Source organism: Lotus japonicus, chromosome 1 (assembly GCF_012489685.1).
Source record: "Lotus japonicus ecotype B-129 chromosome 1, LjGifu_v1.2".
NCBI classification, from domain to species: domain Eukaryota; kingdom Viridiplantae; phylum Streptophyta; class Magnoliopsida; order Fabales; family Fabaceae; genus Lotus; species Lotus japonicus.
This window is the reverse complement of record NC_080041.1, coordinates 76041868-76060933: the sequence shown is the minus strand read 5'-3', so window position 1 is coordinate 76060933 and position 19066 is coordinate 76041868. Positions and strand designations below refer to the sequence as shown.

General features: G+C 42.4%; 1 pseudogene; it reads left to right on the top strand.

Annotated features, from left to right (window-relative positions):
- The first annotated feature begins 11335 nt into the window (after nucleotides 1-11335).
- LOC130746587 (uncharacterized) lies at nucleotides 11336-17106 on the top strand (annotated as a pseudogene).
- The last annotated feature ends 1960 nt before the right edge of the window (nucleotides 17107-19066 follow it).

Genomic DNA, 19066 nt, shown 5'->3' with positions numbered 1-19066 from the left:
TTCCACCTTAAAGATTTTGACAAATCTTTCGAGAACTTAAGTGCTAAAGATAAGAGATAGAAAGCACACAAGGATTTTTCCTGGTTCACTTGATAAATCACTCAAGCTACTCCAGTCCACCCGTTAAGGTGATTTCTTCCTTCTTAGAATGAAGGCAATCCACTAATCAGGTAAGAGTTACAACTGCACTTGAAACCTACAAGTGACTAACAATTACACTGACTTAGCTCACACTAAGATTCACTCTCTTAGTCTTCTCTAGGATCCGATCAACCTTGATCTCCTAAAGGAACTAAACAAACTGTTTATCAAAAGAATTGTTTACAAGAGATTTGCTTCTAAAAAGCTAATTGTAAACTCAATGAATTTCAGATGAAAGAAAGCTTAGAATATTTTGAATATGTCTTGCGCGTGGTGTATTTCTTTTTCTTAGCCGCTTCTTTCAATCTTCAGCCTCTATATATACTCCAAGGATTAGGGTTGAGCGTTGCATGGGAAATGCTACCGTTGGAGGGCAGTTCTGGAAAATCCAGCTTCTGCTTGGCTGAGAACGTTAGGTAGGTCGTCAGGAAGGTACACTTGCTTTTGTACTTGGATAGCGACTTGACCTTTTCCTAGGAGACTTCTGATCAGGGGAATACTTCATATTGGAACTTGTGAAGCCGGTTGATCAGAGTCAGAGGGAAAGCACAGATCCTCTGACCATTGTATCTTCTGATTCTGAACTCAGAGGGAAGAACATGGCCTTCAGAGTTTCTTGCTTCTGGACTTCAGAGTTTCCACTATTCAGCTTCTGGATCTTCAGAGTTTTCTACACCATCAGAACATCTGAACCTTCAGTGTTTCTTGGTTATCAGAACTTCTGGATCTTCAGAGCTTCTAGCGACTGAGTCCACATCAGAGTTTGTATAGCTTCAGAACTTCTGAAGCTTTTCCACTGTTCATACTGAACATGGTGAATGCGAAAGCGTTGCTTGGGTTACCCTTTATACACAGTGCTTCTGATTTGTGTGAGATTGAGTTGAGGTCAGAGCCTGTAAATAGCACACTCAGAAAAACACGTTAGAGTACCACAATTGTTCATATCAAAAGGTTAACTTGTAATCATCAAAACATAGAGTTGTACTACTAGATCAAAACTTGATCTTACAATCTCCCCCTTTTTGATGATGACAAAACTAAGATTTTTGATGAACAATTCTTAAACATTAAACTGAATTCACTCAGAGTTTAGAGATATAGAATAAGACTATCCTGATGTGAATAGTTTATCTTGCTCATTCTGAATTCAAGTCACTGCTTGATTCTGAGCTAGCTCCCCTGAATCTAATACTTGATGAAAACGTTAGTAAAGTCTAGATTCTGAGCTAAAAAATATAAGAGTCAGAGTGAAAAAGCTTATGACATAGATGAAAAACGAATAATCAGAGCGCATAAAGTGATCAGAGCAGGGACAAGGTATCAGAGTCTTGGGTATCAGAGTCAACTTAGAATCACTTCAGAAGAAGTGAAATGTATTCCTTGTATTTGCCCAGTGACACATCTATGGTCATGAAGGTGGAACTCTTAAAATCTCCAAAAGAAAAATAAGTCACACTAACACAATCTTACAAATCAAAAACTGGGTTTACTCCCCCTTTTTGTCATAGCAAAAAGCTGGGGTGTGAAAAAACTTACTTGAAGTACAAGGTACTCCCCCTTAGAGAAGGTCTAAGTTTAAAAGAAAATGAAAACGATGTAAGAATCAGAGTTAGGCGAAAATAAATAGAAGAGTTAATGCAAGGGATGAACGTTACCACCGGTCAAGTGAGTAAATAGAAGGGTCAGTTGTTCCATGATGTCGAGTCTGGATGAGCTTGTCTGAGTAGAACTGGAAGGAACATTCTGAGCAGCTTGAGGATCTGGAATGGAAGCAGAAGCGCAGGAGTAAACACAACTGGTGCAAGTGCTTGGCATCTAAGAGCTTCAGCCTCAGCTTCAAGTCGCTCTGCCTCAAGTCTGGCTTGTGCAGCTTGAGCTGCTGCTTGACGTGCAGCTTCTTCTGCTTGTTCTTTCTTTCTCTTGGCTTCTTCAATAGCTTCAAGAAGCTTATTTCTCTGTTCTAGTTCATGAAGAGCCACCCTTCTAGCAAACCTTTGCTTGCAGCCTCAATGCTCGACTGCCCTCTGCATGCAGGAGCTGCATCATAATCGGAACTTGAGCCACTAGCCAAGTGCTCAGATTGTTCCACTCATCAGCCACATTTTCAGCATTCTCACTGAGATCAGTCTGACCGTGCACATTGCGGAGCCTCAAGGAGGCTTCATGATAGAAGATATTGATGCACTCAGAAGAGATGTGGGTTGAAGGTGAGTATAGGGAATTATGGAGAGGTTGGGTGCAGGAGAGGCTGGGTGATTGCTGCTATGAGCTTCAGAGGCACCTTGTGGAGAACCAATGTTAATCATGGGAGCATTGGGTTCAGAGGTTCCAAGGTGACGGTCTGAAGTTTCAACCAGAGGGTAGGTGATCTAACCGAGGATTGGTTAGACACTGATTGTTCGGGTTCAGGGTCTGGTTGAATGGGCTCTTGTTGGTCAGGGACAGGGTGAGCTTGTTGAACTAAGGGGTCTGCCTCTTGGATAGGATTGGCCAAGATAGGTTCATCTGGGTCAACTAAGACGTTCAGGTCTAGGGCCAGGATATCTCCTAGGCTTGGACAGGTAAGGTAATACTCTTCCAAGGCAGACACCTTCTCTTTCTAACCTCCATGAATTTTCTAATTGATTCAGAGTTATTGGAGGAGAAGAATCAACAACATTGATTGGGGAAGGATACAGGTGTAAAGGCTGTTGAAGAGTCTGTATCCGTGGTTCTGGCAGCAGGACGTGCTGATGCTCTGGGAGCAGAGTGATCAGACGTTCTGGGTTGTGGTTCTGTTTGGTTGGGCTCTGGTTGGTCATGGATGATGGGTTCAGAAGATAATGGGTCGTACGGAATGGTAAGGAGAGAGGTTGGATCTTCTGACCTAGAGGTTGGGTTCTGAAGCAAATTCCAGAGAGGTGCTTCGGTAGGAGAAGGTTGAAAGAAGGAGGATCGTGGGGAATGTGGTGGAGAGGTGGTTTGTGCGGCTGGTTGGGATTCAGGAATAGGAGTGAGGGGATTGAGGAGTGTTGAAGCAAGGCAGAAATAGGAAGTGCATCAAATAAATTCAAATCATCATCAGAAGCAAGTGCAGGCTTACTTGAATGTGCTGATGATCGAGTCACTCTGGCAGGAGGTTCAGTCCTTCTGACCACTGCAGCAGCTGGTTCCACCCGAGTAGGCTTCACCACGATTCTGACCTTCTTCTGCTTCTTCTTTGGAGGACCATCCTCACTATCACTATCATCACCATCATCAGGCTTTCTCTTTGTCTTCTTGACCAGAGGGACATCAGATTCTTCAGAGGATTCTTCCAGAACCATCTTCCTCTGAGCTTTCTTCTTGGGAGGAGAAGGAAACTCTGGAGCTGGCGGCAGTCTGCTGAAGAAATCATCAAGATCAATCTCGAATCCTTGAGCCCTGAGGTCTTCAACATAGCATCTGATGGCTTCAGGATTGTCTGCTTGAGTCCACAGTGGGTAGTCATTCAGAGGCATCCTTCTTCCTCTGATCTCAAAAGATGTGTCTTCATGAGCAGGAGCAATCTTCTTCTGGACCAAACCCATCTTCTTCAGAGAGTTGGCAGTGAAGACATCGCTGACAATTGTGCTCAAGTCCTCTGTGCAACCAGCATTGATCAGGTCTTGAATGAGGCCACTCTCAATGAAGAGATCAGACAGCAGTCTCCCAAAGGGGATATACTTGATTGCTGACTTGATTGAGGCAGTAGTCCTAGACTTCCGGATACACTCCTTCAAGTAGGAGAACAGGAAGTAGGGAAGGCAGATCTTCCTCTTGTCTTGAATGAAAAACAGCATCGCCTTCTGGTTGAAGTTGATGTAATCTGGGGAACTGCCCTTCGGTCTCTGATTGATGCAGTTGAGCAGGATCTTGTGCCAGATCCTGAGTTTGGGGTGAAGGTCCATCACCTTGTAACTTGTCTTGCCTGGTTTGAAAGTGGTGTACAGGGCCTGGTTGGTTTTGTCTTTGGTGCTGGGTTTCAGCTTCGACTCAGTGAATTGGAATCGAAACCCATAAGCAGTGTCTGCACCTAGCAGATTCACGAATGACTTCTCCGTGATGATGATCTTCCTGCCAAGAATATGAGATACCACTTGAGTATCATCGCAGTCGGCGTGCTTCCAGAATTCCTTGACCAAATTCTCATACACCGGTCCTCGAAGTCGGTTGAAGTAGTTTCCCCAACCTTGAGCTTGGACTTCAGGACGAAGATCAAACCCATTTGCAGCCAGGTTGTCGAGGTCGAATCTCCATTCTGCCAGGACTTGGAGTTCCTCAGGAGCAAATACGCAGTGAACGGCACAGCCCCGTTCTGCAATTGGAACAATCTGCTCTTGAGCTTGAACTTGTTCTTGTGTCGGGTTCTCAGAGCCCCTTTGACCCGTTGCCAAACCAACTACCATGTGAGGGAACTGAGGTGCATCTGCAGTAGATCTTCTGGTTTGTCTCACCATTTTGAAGAGGTTGAAGGTTTGAGGTAGAAGATGAAGTTTGAAGGATGAAGAGAGATCGAGAGAGAAATCAAGAAAGAGGCGGTTTTGAAAAGCAGAGAGTGCGAGAGTGAAAACCGGAAGTGAACGAGAACGTGTGTGTATAGTGGGTTTTATCAAATAACCGTTGTTGATTCAAAAAGCACTTTAAGATCAACGGTTGAAAATTAAAGATAGATAGTAACAGTAAAATACACAATCACACACAGGAGATAAGCATATCTACACGCAATCATAACAGACTGTCACACGGGCACAAGGAATTATGCATCAGAAATTCTGACACACGTGTTGTTGTCTCAGCTTCAGAGTCAGTACCAGTGGGCACACACACTCTGATTGAGTTACCTTCTGGACTAGACATCTTCTGATCAAGAAGTATCATAGTCAGAGGTTCTGATCCATCTTCACTCTGGACAAAAGTCCATGTTTAGATTTTTCAGAATAAAATTAAATCTATCCTCTGCTAAGGGCTTTGTAAAGATATCTGCCCATTGATGGTCAGTATCAACAAACTTCAGAAGAAGTACGCCCTTCTGTACATAATCTCTAATAAAGTGATACTTTACCTCAATGTGCTTTGCCCTTGAATGCAAGATAGGATTCTTACTCAATGAGATTGCAGCAGTGTTATCACAATAGATTGGGATATTGCTCTCAAGGATCTGATAATCCTCCAGCTGATGTTTCATCCAGAGCATCTGAGTGCTGCATATTGCTGCTGAGATATATTCTGCCTCTGCAGTTGATAGTGCAATGGTTGATTGCCTCTTGCTTGCCCATGAGACTAGATTGCTTCCCAGAAATTGACAATTTCCAGAAGTACTTTTTCTCTCTGTTCTATCTCCAGCATAATCAGCATCACAATAACCTGAAAGCTTATACTCTGATGTTTTCTTATACATCAAGCCAAGGTTAGTGGTGCCTTTCAGATACCTTAGGATCCTCTTAACAGCAGTTAAGTGGGTTTCCCTTGGATCTGATTGGAAACGAGCACATAAGTGAACACTAAATAATATGTCTGGCCTAGATGCAGTTAAGTATAGAAGTGAACCTATCATTCCACGATAGAGCTTCTGACATACTTTACCACTTTTATCTTCTTTCTCCAAAATGCATGTAGGATGCATTGGAGTCTTGGCCACTGTAGATTCCAGCATATTGAACTTCTTCAGAAGTTCTTTAGTGTACTTGCTCTGATGGATATATGTTCCTTCTGGTGTTTGATCAACTTGTATTCCCAGAAAGTACTTTAATTCTCCCATCATACTCATCTCAAATTCAGCCTGCATCATCTCAGAAAATTCTTTGCATAGAGATTGATTAGCAGAACCAAATATAATATCATCAACATAAATTTGCACAATTAAGATATCATCTTTATAAGTCTTGCAAAAAAGAGTTGTATCTACTTTACCCCTTACAAACTCATTCTCCAGAAGGAATGAGCTAAGTCTCTCATACCATGCTCTGGGAGCTTGCTTCAGACCGTAGAGTGATTTCTTCAATTTGAACACATGGTCTGGTTTCTTTTCATCTTCAAAACCTGGAGGTTGATGAACATAGACTTCCTCTGAGATATAACCATTTAGGAAGGCACTCTTTACGTCCATCTGATGTAGAACTATGTTGTGATTTACTGAGAAGGAGATCAACAGTCTAATTGCCTCCAGTCTTGCTACCGGAGCAAATGTTTCAGTGTAGTCTATTCCTTCCTGCTGGCTGTAGCCTTGAGCAACTAGCCTTGCCTTGTTTCTGACTATTTCTCCTTTCTCATTTAGCTTGTTTCTGAATACCCATTTCGTTCCAATAACATGAACATTCTCAGGCTTCTTCACTAAGCTCCAAACATCGTTCTTGGAAAATTGATTCAATTCTTCTTCCATGGCCAGAATCCAATCCTTGTCCTGAAGAGCTTCATCTATGGACTTGGGTTCAATTAAGGACACCAATCCTTTCAGACTCAGCAAGGTCTCTTCAGAGGGTCTGAAGGCAGATCTGGTTCTGACTGGTTCATCTTTGTTGCCCAGAATCAATTCCTTAGGGTGAGCTGCAGTGATTCTGCTCTTCTTCAGAGTTTGTGAGTTAGAGGGACCAGCTTCTTCCTCTGGTTCATCTTCCTCTGGCTCAACTTCCTCTGGAGCTTTGCCTTTGTCAGAAACATTAATGCTTAAATCTGCAAACTTTTCAACTAGCTTTGACTGGTCAGAGTCAAGCTTATCATCAAATCTAACATGAATAGATTCTTCAATAGTCTTAGCATCAGTATTATAAAATCTAAAACCTTTAGATCTATCAGAATAACCAAGTAATAGACACTTAGAAGACTTAGCATCAAATTTATGCAATCTATCCTTAGTATTGAGAACATAACAAACACAGCCAAAAGGATGAAAATAAGAAATGTTGGGTTTTATGTTCTTCCACAATTCATAAGGAGTCTTATTCAGAATTGGTCTCACAGAGATTCTGTTCTGAATGTAACATGCTGTATTTACTGCCTCTGCCCAAAAGTGCTTAGCCATGCCAGTTTCTTGGAGCATGGTTCTAGCCATCTCCTGAAGAGTTCTGTTCTTCCTCTCAACAACACCATTTTGTTGAGGAGTTCTGGGACAAGAGAAATCATGTGCAATTCCATAGGAATCAAACAGACTCTCAAACTTGTCATTCTCAAACTCTCCACCATGGTCACTTCTGACACGCACAATCCTACAAGCCTTCTCGTTTTGCACTTGAGCAATGAAGGTAGAGAACACAGCATGAGACTCATCCTTGCGGGTTAGAAACTTTACCCATGTCCAGCGGCTATAGTCATCAACGATAACCATCCCATATCTCTTGCCACCTATAGACTCAGTTTTCACTGGTCCAAACAGGTCGATATGCAGAAGTTCTAACGGCCTTGAGGTTGAGACAACATTCTTTGCCTTGAAAGGGACTTTTGTGAATTTGCCTTTCTGACATGCTTCACAAAGAGCGTCTGAAGCGAACTTCAGATTGGGTAAGCCCCTGACAAGATTTAGCTTGCTCAGCTGAGAAATCTTTCTCATACTGGCATGCCCTAACCGTCTATGCCATACCCGCTGCTCTTCATCAACAGACAGAAGGCACTTCACATTCTGAGCCTCCAACTCAGATAATCTGATCTTATAAATGTTGTTCTTCCTCTTGCTGTTAAACAGAACAGAGCCATCGATCTGACTTACAGCCCGGCAGGACTTTTGATTGAATATAACATCATAACCCTTGTCAGCTAATTGACTTATAGACAATAAGTTATGTGTTAAGCCGTCTACCAATAAAACATTATCAATGCATGGACTACTATCTACACAAATAGTACCAGTACCAACAATTTTACCCTTTTCATTTCCTCCGAAGCCAACTTCGCCTCCAGGCTTAAGTTTCAGCTCTCGGAACATACGCTTTTCTCCCGTCATGTGACGCGAGCATCCACTGTCCAGATACCATGATTGGTGTTTCAGTGGAGCTATCAAGGATATCTGCAACATAGATAATCTTGTCCTTAGGTACCCACTTTCTGGGTCCTCTTTTGTTAGTTACCCCAGAGGTTCTGATCACCTTGGGTGTCTCAACATAATATTTTAAAGGAATATTTGCATGATATTTAGTCATAGAGAAAGATCCCTTTTTAAGAGGGTTTTTAGCAATTTTAGCAGGTACAGGATCAGGCAATATGGTACCAGAGGGAACAAAGCATTCATACAAGGATTTAGCTTTAGACACAGAAGGCTCATTTCTAATTGGTTTAGAATAGCCAATGCCATGCATTCCATTTCTGCTTACGCCATAGATCATTGAAGCCATTAAGCTTCTATCCACGCTTTTAGCTAGGAATCTTTGAAAAGACTTTTCATACTTAGATTCATTTCTACAATCAGAGGCATCACAGGCAACAATTTCTTCTAACTTAGCAATCTGGTTCTTAAGCACAGAGTTAGAATTTACCAAAGCATGATTTTCATTTTTCAAATCAGAAATAATTTTCTCATGTTCAGAAGGAGTCTTGGAGACAGCAGATAAGTTCTTTTTCAACTTTTTATGCTTAGACAATAAAGAGTTATACTTATCCATGATATCAGACAAAGCATGTTTCAGTTCAGAGGTAGAGAAAGAAGCAAATACCTCATTTTCATCGTCTGAGTTAGGATCTCCTTCTGATTCTGAGTCAGAGTCAACAGCTTCCTTTGACTCTGCTTCCTTGTCTTTGACAATTGCCATGAGTCCTTGGACTTCACCATCAGAGTCAACATCCTCTGACTCTGATTCATCAAATGTCACCATCAGACTCTTCTTCGTCTTGAAGTGCTTCTTTGGCTTCTTGTCTTTCTTCAACTTTGGACAATCACTTTTGTAGTGCCCAGATTCTTTGCACTCAAAACATGTGACTTCCTTGATTGAAGACTTCTTCTGGCCTGAGGACTCATACTTTCCTTTTGCCTTTCCAGAGCCTTTGAACTTGCTCTGCCTGTGCTTCCAGATGCGGTTGAGTCTCTTGGAGATCAGAGTCAACTCATCTTCATCAGAATCTTCTGATGCTTCTTCAGATTCTTCTTCTTCAGCTTGAAGAGCCTTTGACTTCTCAACCTTAGCCTTTTCAGATTTGGATTTCAAGGCTATGGACTTTTTCCTCAGATCTTGCATCTCTGAGCGTTTCAGCTCATGGCATTTCAAAATGCTGATGAGTTCTTCTAAACTCATATTCTCAACGTCTCTCGTGAGCTCTATTGAAGTCACCAAAGGCATCCAACTTTCAGGAAGACACCTGATGACCCTTATGACATGATCTTTTGTTGTGTAGCTCTTGTTGAGAGGTCGTATGCCAGCTACAAGCAATTGAAATCTGGAGAACATTTCTTCAATGGACTCATTTGGCTCCATGATGAAGGATTCATACTTTTGGATCAAAGACAATGCCTTTGATTCTTTGACTTTCTTGTTTCCTTCATGAGACATCTTCAGAGATTCAAAAATGCCTTTAGCAAACTCACGATCTGTAATCTTCTGGTACTCCTCATAGGAAATAGCACTTAGAAGAATTGCTCTTGCTTTGTGATGTTGTGAGTACAGCTTCTTTTGATCTGCAGTCATCTCTGACCTTGGGATCTTCTTGCCATCTGCATCAACTGGACGCTCATAGCCATCCACAATAATATCCCAGAGATCTGCATCGAAACCCAGAAAGAAACTTTCCAGTCTATCTTTCCAATATTCGAACCTTTGACCATCGAACATAGGAGGCTTTGCGTTGTAACCATCTCTTTGAGTTTCACTGGTGGTGGCAGCCATTGTTTTTCACACCGGCCCGGATCACTGAACACTGTTAGGTGTGGTAATCAGAACTTGCGCTCTGATACCAATTGAAGGTATGAAAAACGGTAGAAAGGGGGGGGGTTTGAATAACGTTTTCAGAACAAAACTTCCACCTTAAAGATTTTGACAAATCTTTTGAGAACTTAAGTGCTAAAGATAAGAGATAGAAACGCACACAAGGATTTTATCCTGGTTCACTTGATAAATCACTCAAGCTACTCCAGTCCACCCGTTAAGGTGATTTCTTCCTTCTTAGAATGAAGGCAATCCACTAATCAGGTAAGAGTTACAACTGCACTTGAAACCTACAAGTGACTAACAATTACACTGACTTAGCTCACACTAAGATTCACTCTCTTAGTCTTCTCTAGGATCCGATCAACCTTGATCTCCTAAAGGAACTAAACAAACTGTTTATCAAAGAATTGTTTACAAGAGATTTGCTTCTAAAAAGCTAATTGTAAACTCAATGAATTTCAGATGAAAGAAAGCTTAGAATATTTTGAATATGTCTTGCGCATGTGTATTTCTTTTTCTTAGCCGCTTCTTTCAATCTTCAGCCTCTATATATACTCCAAGGATTAGGGTTGAGCGTTGCATGGGAAATGCTACCGTTGGAGGGCAGTTCTGGAAAATCCAGCTTCTGCTGTGGCTGAGAACGTTAGGTAGGTCGTCAGGAAGGTACACTTGCTTTTGTACTTGGATAGCGACTTGACCTTTTAACCTAGGAGACTTCTGATCAGGGGAATACTTCATATTGGAACTTGTGAAGCCGGTTGATCAGAGTCAGAGGGAAAGCACAGATCCTCTGACCATTGTATCTTCTGATTCTGAACTCAGAGGGAAGAACATGGCCTTCAGAGTTTCTTGCTTCTGGACTTCAGAGTTTCCACTATTCAGCTTCTGGATCTTCAGAGTTTTCTACACCATCAGAACATCTGAACCTTCAGTGTTTCTTGGTTATCAGAACTTCTGGATCTTCAGAGCTTCTAGCGACTGAGTCCACATCAGAGTTTGTATAGCTTCAGAACTTCTGAAGCTTTTCCACTGTTCATACTGAACATGGTGAATGCGAAAGCGTTGCTTGGGTTACCCTTTATACACAGTGCTTCTGATTTGTGTGAGATTGAGTTGAGGTCAGAGCCTGTAAATAGCACACTCAGAAAAACACGTTAGAGTACCACAATTGTTCATATCAAAAGGTTAACTTGTAATCATCAAAACATAGAGTTGTACTACTAGATCAAAACTTGATCTTACATCCTTACCCATTAAAACCAGCTCAACCACCATACCCGAGGGGGCATGATGCAAACACCAGATGTGACTATCATGCTGGGTACATCGGCCATTCCACTGAGAATTGCATGTCGTTGAAATATAGAGTGCAGAAGTTGATTGATGCCAAGCTATTGAATTTTTCTGAAAAGCCTAACATTGGGACTAATCCATTGCCCGGCCATGGGAGCTCTAATGTCAATGCAATAAGCGAAAACTCTGAAAGGTATCTAATCAGAAAGGTAGAGGAAGTCAAAACTCCGTTGAGAGTTATATTTGCTGAGATGTTCAAGAGGGGCATCATCAATGGTAACCTTGATGAGAGGCAAATTTGTGGGTTGCATCCTGGCGCCGACCATCCAATAGAAAAATGTAGTGAGTTCAAACAAATCTTGCAAGATCTCATGAATTGTAGGCTTGTGCAAGTAGGGAAATCTGAGGCAGAGCATGAGGTGGCAATGAATGATGGGCAAATACCAATTTTCCCGAAGCCGTTGGTAGTCCACTACACCAAGAGTGTAATTACTTCTATTTTAAATGACCTGAAGCCCATTACGGTACAAGTGCCAACGATGCTGAAAAGAAGAGAAACATCACAAGGGCATGAAGAACTGTTTGTCGGCAGCTCTTTGATTGCTCCGACTCCTACTGGTCCTAAACCGATCGTCATCCAGTTACCTGCTCCATTCCCTTTCAAAGATACTAAAGCTATACCGTGGAATTACAATGCCAAGATCATTGGCGGAAGTCCTCCCAAAGAACCTAGCTCTGAGACCTCATCAGTCACAAACATAGTTGGTGTCGGGGGAATGACACGAAGCGGTCGTATTTACACCCCTGAGGAACTTGGAAAAAAGCATGCAACTGAACCTGAGAAGTTTGAAAAAGGGAAAAGCAAAAAGGATGAGGGTATCATCGAGGAAATGATCCGTGAGAAGGAGCCGAGAAAAACAGTCTCTAATGAGGAAGCCAGTGAATTCTTGAAGTTTGTTAAGCAAAGCGAATACATGGTGGTTGATCAGTTGAACCGCCTCCCTGCAAAGATCTCACTGTTGGCGCTGTTAATGAATTCAGAACCTCACAGACAAGCATTGATCAAAGTTTTGAATGAAGCCTATGTCATCCACAACATCTCGGTTGACAAATTTGAAGGCATTGTTGGAAATATTACAGCCAATAACTACTTAACCTTTACTGATGATGAAATACCTGTGGAAGGGGAAGGACACAACAGAGCCCTATACATTTCAGTGAAGTGTAAGCAATACATTCTCACAAAGGTGTTGGTTGATAATGGCTCCTCACTCAATGTGATACCAAAATCTACACTTGTTAAGCTACCCTTTGATGCATCTTACATGAGGCCAAGCAACACCGTAGTCAGAGCCTTTGATGGAACCCGGAGGGAAGTGATGGGAGAAATTGACTTGCCAATTCAAATCGGTCCCACTACATTTCAAGTGAACTTTCAAGTGATGAATATCACACCTTCCTACAGTTGTTTGTTGGGAAGGCCATAGATTCATGCTGCTAGGGCTGTGCCATCAACACTTCACCAAAAGATCAAGTTCGCCATCAATGATAAGTTGGTTGTTGTTTCAACAGAAGAGGACTTATTGGTGAGCACGCCGTCATCAACCCCATACATTGAAGCAGCAGAAGAGGCTCTGGAAACCTCATTTCAGACCCTCGAAATTGTCAATGCAACATATGTGGGCGAGGAAATGTCGGTCTTAAAGGCACATCCATCAGATGCTTCTTTGATGGTTGCTAAAGTGATGCTAGAAGGAGGATACCAACACGGTCGTGGGCTTGGAAAATATGGGCAAGGTATTACTGAATTCCCAATGCTGATTGGAAATAAGGACCGATATGGGCTCGGGTACAAACCCACAAAAGCTGATAAAATGAGAATCACCATGGAAAAAAAGGAAAGAAGACTAGCCAGGTTGGAAAACAGGGAATCAAGGACTGAGGGGGTCTCTATTTGCGATCTATTGGAGATCTTTCAGAGTGCTGGTTTTGAATTTCTCAGTCAAGTGGCTGTCACAGAAGAAGATGTTCCAAAAGGCCAACATATTGATCTGCTCCATCTTTGCGCACCAGATGTAGAGCTCAATAATTGGGAGGCTGTTGAACTTCCCATGGTTTACAAGTCTATGCCAAAGTAATTGCATAAGTGTTTATCCTATTGCTCTGCCCAAGGCTTAGGATGTTTTATGTAAAATGGTTTTGCAAAACTTTAAATTTCTTTTTGTATGTCGGGCTAATATGTTTCCCTTTTAATGAATGTCATCAATAAAATGCATTTTGAATTCTCTATCAACCTCTTCTTTTGTCATGCTACCCAACTACTATTGATCATTTATTTATTTCCTATCCTATTTTGTTTACATTTGAAAATCATGCAGAGTGGATAGTGATGTTCTTGAAAATGACAATGCTAGTATTGCAACACCTGATTTTGGCTTTACCATTAATCAAGCTGATGACGATTTGGAAGACCATGATGAAGTCCCCCCCAGAGCTTTTAAGATTAATGGAGCAAGAAGCTAAAAAGATTCAGCCTCACGAGAAACAAATTGAGATGATTAACCTGGGCACCGAAGTAGATAGAAAAGAAGTCAATGTGGGAACTTCTATGAAAGAAGGTGAGCGTAACAAGCTGATCAGGCTCCTGCACGACTACAATGACGTATTCTCATGGACGTACCAAGACATGCCCGGTCTAGACACCAGTATAGTGGAACACAAATTGCCACTAAAGCCTGAATGTCCCCCAATCAAGCAAAAGTTAAGACGGATGAAGCCAGAGGTATCATTGAAAATCAGAGACGAGGTAAAAAAGCAGTTTGATGCAGGTTTCCTCGCTGTGGCCAAATACCCTCGGTGGGTTGCCAATGTCGTCCCAGTCCCTAAGAAAGATGGGAAGGTGCGGATGTGTGTCGACTACCGGGATCTAAATCGAGCCAGCCCTAAGGATGACTTTCCACTACCTCACATTGATGTCCTGGTGGACAACACAGCTCAACGCCAATTCTTCTCCTTTATGGACGGTTTCTCTGGATACAACCAAATCAAGATGGCTGCTGAAGATGTAGAAAAGACCACATTCATTACACCGTGGGGAACCTTTTGCTATAAGGTAATGTCATTCGGGTTAAAGAATGCTGGTGCAACCTACCAAAGGGCCATGGTGGCTTTATTTCATGATATGATGCACAAGGAGATTGAAGTTTATGTAGACGATATAATTGCAAAATCAAAGACAGAAGAAGACCATGTCATTAATCTACAGAAGCTCTTTGAACGCTTGCGGAAGTTCAGGCTGAGACTAAACCCTGCAAAATGTACTTTCGGCGTGAAATCTAGAAATCTGTTAGGCTTTATAGTCAGTCAGAAGGGGATAGAGGTTGACCCTAACAAAGTTCGAGCCATTCAAGAGATGCCAGTTCCTCGCACAGAAAAAGAAGTTCGTGGATTTCTTGGGAGATTAAACTACATAGCTCGATTCATAGCCCAATTAACTGCCACATGTGAGCCAATCTTCAAGCTATTGCGCAAAAGTCAACCCACAGAATGGAACGACGAGTGTCAAAAAGCTTTCGATAGAATAAAGCAGTACCTGCAAGATCCGCCAGTCTTGGTACCACCAGTCGCAGGTAGGCCTCTCATCATGTATCTCACAGTACTTGACGAATCCATGGGTTGTGTTCTAGGCCAACATGATAGTTCCGGAAGGAAAGAGCATGCTATCTACTACTTGAGCAAAAAGTTTACTGACTGTGAATCAAGATACTCACTGTTAGAGTGAACATGTTGTGCTCTAGCTTGGGTTGTCCGCCGTTTGAGATAATACATGCTCAGTCACACTACTTGGCTGGTGTCTAAAATGGACCCGATCAAGTACATTTTCGAAAAGCCCGCTCTTACTGGAAGGATTGCCCGGTGGCAAGTTTTGTTATCTGAATACGACATCGTGTATGTCACACAAAAAGCAATCAAAGGCAGTGCTCTCGCAGATTTCTTGGCTCACCTGCCTGGGGATGATTATCAGTCAATGCAATGCGACTTCCCAGATGAAGACATAATGGCACTCTTTCAAGGGAAAAACCCTTCAGAACAAGATAAATGGATCATATTGTTTGATGGTGCTTCCAACACAATGGGGCACGGAATTGGAGCCATCCTAATTTCTCCTGAGAACCAATACATTCCAATGACGGCCAGGTTGTGTTTCGACTGTACCAACAACATAGCAGAGTATGAAGCATGTGCTATGGGAATCAAAGCAGCCATAGAATCTAAGGTAAAGATTCTCAAGGTTTATGGTGACTCAGCCCTAGTTATCCATCAATTAAAGGGAGAATGGGAGACTCGTGATGCCAAGTTAGTCCCTTATCAAGCCCACATCAAAGAGTTGTTGGAGCGGTTCGACGAAGTTACTCTCCACCATGTCCCTCGTGAGGAGAATCAACTGGCTGATGCCCTAGCTACCTTGTCCTCAATGTTTGAGATAAGTCGGGAAGGGGAAGTACTACTCATAAAAATCCAAAGTCGAGATCAACCGGCATATTGTCAAGCTATAGAGGAAGAACCCGATGGAAAGCCTTGGTATCAGGACATCAAAAGCTATATCCAAAGCAGGGAATATCCTCCAAGCGCTTCAGAAAATGATAAAAGAACCCTAAGGAGATTGGCAACGAGTTTCTTTCTTGATGGAGATGTTCTCTATAAGAAAAATCTTGATCTTGTTCTCCTCCGGTGCGTTGATGCAGTAGAAGCACAAAGAATTATCAATGAAATTCATGAAGGCTCTTTTGGAACCCACATGAACGGGCATGCAATGGCAAAGAAGATCTTAAGAGCTGGCTACTACTGGTTGACTATGGAAACAGATTGCTTTAATCATGTGAAGAAGTGTTATAAATGTCAGGCATACGCCGACAATATTAATGCTCCGCCGGTGCTTCTGAATGTTCTAACAGCACCTTGGCCATTCTCAATGTGGGGCATGGACGTGATTGGACCCATTGAACCTAAAGCATCAAATGGGCATCGTTTTATCTTGGTGGCAATCGACTATTTCACCAAATGGGTCGAAGCAGCCTCATATGCAAGTGTTACAAGGAATGTGGTGGTGAGATTCATCAAGAAAGAGTTGATTTGTCGATATGGGCTCCCAAGTAAGATCATCACTGATAATGGCACTAATTTGAACAACAATTTGATGAAAGAGTTGTGCGACAATTTCAAAATCCAACATCATAATTCCTCCCCATATCGCCCAAAGATGAATGGGGCAGTTGAGGCTGCTAATAAGAACATCAAAAAGATCATCCAGAAAATGGTGGTTACCTACAAGGATTGGCATGACATGCTCCCCTTTGCCTTGCACGGATATCGCACCTCAGTGCGCACTTCAACCGGAGCAACCCCGTTCTCCTTGGTGTATGGAATGGAAGTCGTCCTCCCAGTTGAAGTTGAAATCCCTTCATTGAGAGTGTTAATGGAGGCTAAGTTGGAAGAAGCGGAATGGGTCCGAGCTCGGTATGATCAGCTAAATCTCATCGAAGGAAAGAGACTAAATGCATTGTGCCATGGTCAGCTATACCAACAGAGGATGAAGCGAGCCTTTGAGAAGAAGGTCCGCCCCCGAGAATTTCAAGAAGGAGACTTAGTCCTCAAGAAGATCTTGCCCACTCAAAAGGATCATCGTGGAAAATGGACCCCAAACTATGAAGGGCCTTATGTTGTAAAAAGGGCATTCTCAGGAGGCGCTCTGGTCCTCACTAACATGGACGGCGAAGACCTGTCTCACCCCATCAACTGTGATTCGGTCAAGAAGTACTATGCCTAGAAAAAAATTTGAAAAAACTAAAAAGCTCGCTAGATCGAAAACCTGAAAAGGCGGTCTAGGCAAAAATTAGAGCGACCTGGTGGGTTGAAAACTCGAACGAGCGACCCAGGCAAAAATTAAGGTCAAACAAAAGGCATACAAGTACACTAGGTTGAAAACCTGAGAAGGCGGCCTAGGTGGTTGAGTCTGCTCAAGGAAGAACTCATGGAAAATTAATGCTCAGACTTGGGCAATTTGAGGTTGTTGAATTCTCAAGTCGTTAGATGAGGTCTCTGCATAGTCACTTCAAGCTTCAGAGGATCAAATGAAATGGGGGAAATCTTGCTGGTTAATGGGTATTCAAAATCATGATTAAGTGAAGCTAGCATTGTTCATCTAAGAGGGCATCCCTTTGAATGCTTGACCATCCTTTTTCTTATGCTAATCCTTTTGTACACTTTCTATATATCCACTACATTTTGCTCTATATGAACACATTTTCTTCATGAGCGAGTTGTGTATGTAAATATGACCCCTTTTAATACGATGTCGTGTGTTCTTCTTGATACTATTGGTTTCATTTTGCATCTTATTGAGAGCATGCGTTAAAGGGAAGCTTGTTTTTTATTTGAAAATTCTTTTACAATTACTTTTGGCATGTTGACCCACGAATCCTGGTAAATTTGGCAAAGCACCTAATGAATATGGTCAAGATCACTGCTATATCTCATGACGAGTCACCTGCACCATGCTAAAAAGGTACCCTAACTTGGAGTGCATATCTTACAAGACAAAGCAGAAGGCGGATCAAGACGTGTTCTAGCTCATCCTTGGATCCTGGGGCATCCGATGTCACAAGAATCACAATTCACACAAAAAAAAAACAAAAAAACAAAAACAAAAACAAAAACAGATCATCCCAAATTTATAAAGTTTTGCATCATTTGCATCATTACATCTCCATATCATTACATCCATTAACCCATCAACCATTTTGCATCAACAAATCATCCTCAAATTCAGAGCCTCGAGTCCGGCCTGTCTCATTTTTCCACAGAGCCTTGTGCCCTTCTAGGCTTATTTTTCAACAGGGCTCCATGCCCCACCAGGTTTAATTTTCAGCAGGGTTTTGTGCCCCTCCAGGTTTATTTTTCAGCAAGGCTTTGTGCCCCACCAGGATTATCTTCAGCAGGGCTCCATGCCCTCACCAGGTTTAATTTCCAGCTGGGCTCCGCGCCCCTCCAGGTTTAATTTCCAGCAGGGCTCCGTGCCCCTCCAGGTTTATTTTTCAGTAGGGCTCCACGCCCCTCCAGGTTTAATTTTCAGCAGGGCCCCGTGCCCCTCTAGGTTTATTTTTCAATTGGGCTCTGTGCCCTTCCAGGTATTTCCAGCAGGGCCTCGTGCCCCTCCAGGTTTATTTTTCAATTGGGCTCTCTGCCCTTCCAGGTATTTCCAGTAGGGCTCCGTGCCCCTCCAGGTTTATTTTTCAGCAGGGCTCCACGCCCCTCCAGGTTTATTTTTCAGCAGGGCTCCACGCCCCTCCAGTTTATTTTTCAGCAGGGCCCCATGCCCCTCCAGGTTTATTTTTCAGCTGGGCTATATGCCTCTCCAGGTTTATTTTTCAGCTGGGCTATGTGCCCCTCCAGGTTTATTTTTCAGCTGGCCTTGTGCCCCTCTAGGTTTACTTTCAGTTGGGCCTCGTGCCCCTCCACGTTTAATTTTTCGTTGGGCTCTGCCCCCTCCAGTTTATTTGTCAACAGGGCCTCGTGCCCCCTCCAGGTTTAATCTTTTGTTGAACATAAATCTCTTCTTTGCTATTGGATAAAATTAGAGTTCATGTCTTTACTTTTATTTTGCCATGACAATATGAAAACACACATTGTTCATATTTTCTATGTAAAATAATAAGTAAAGAGGGGCAATTGTGAACACCTAATTTTATCCTACCCTTTTTATCCTACCCTTATACTAATTTTATTCA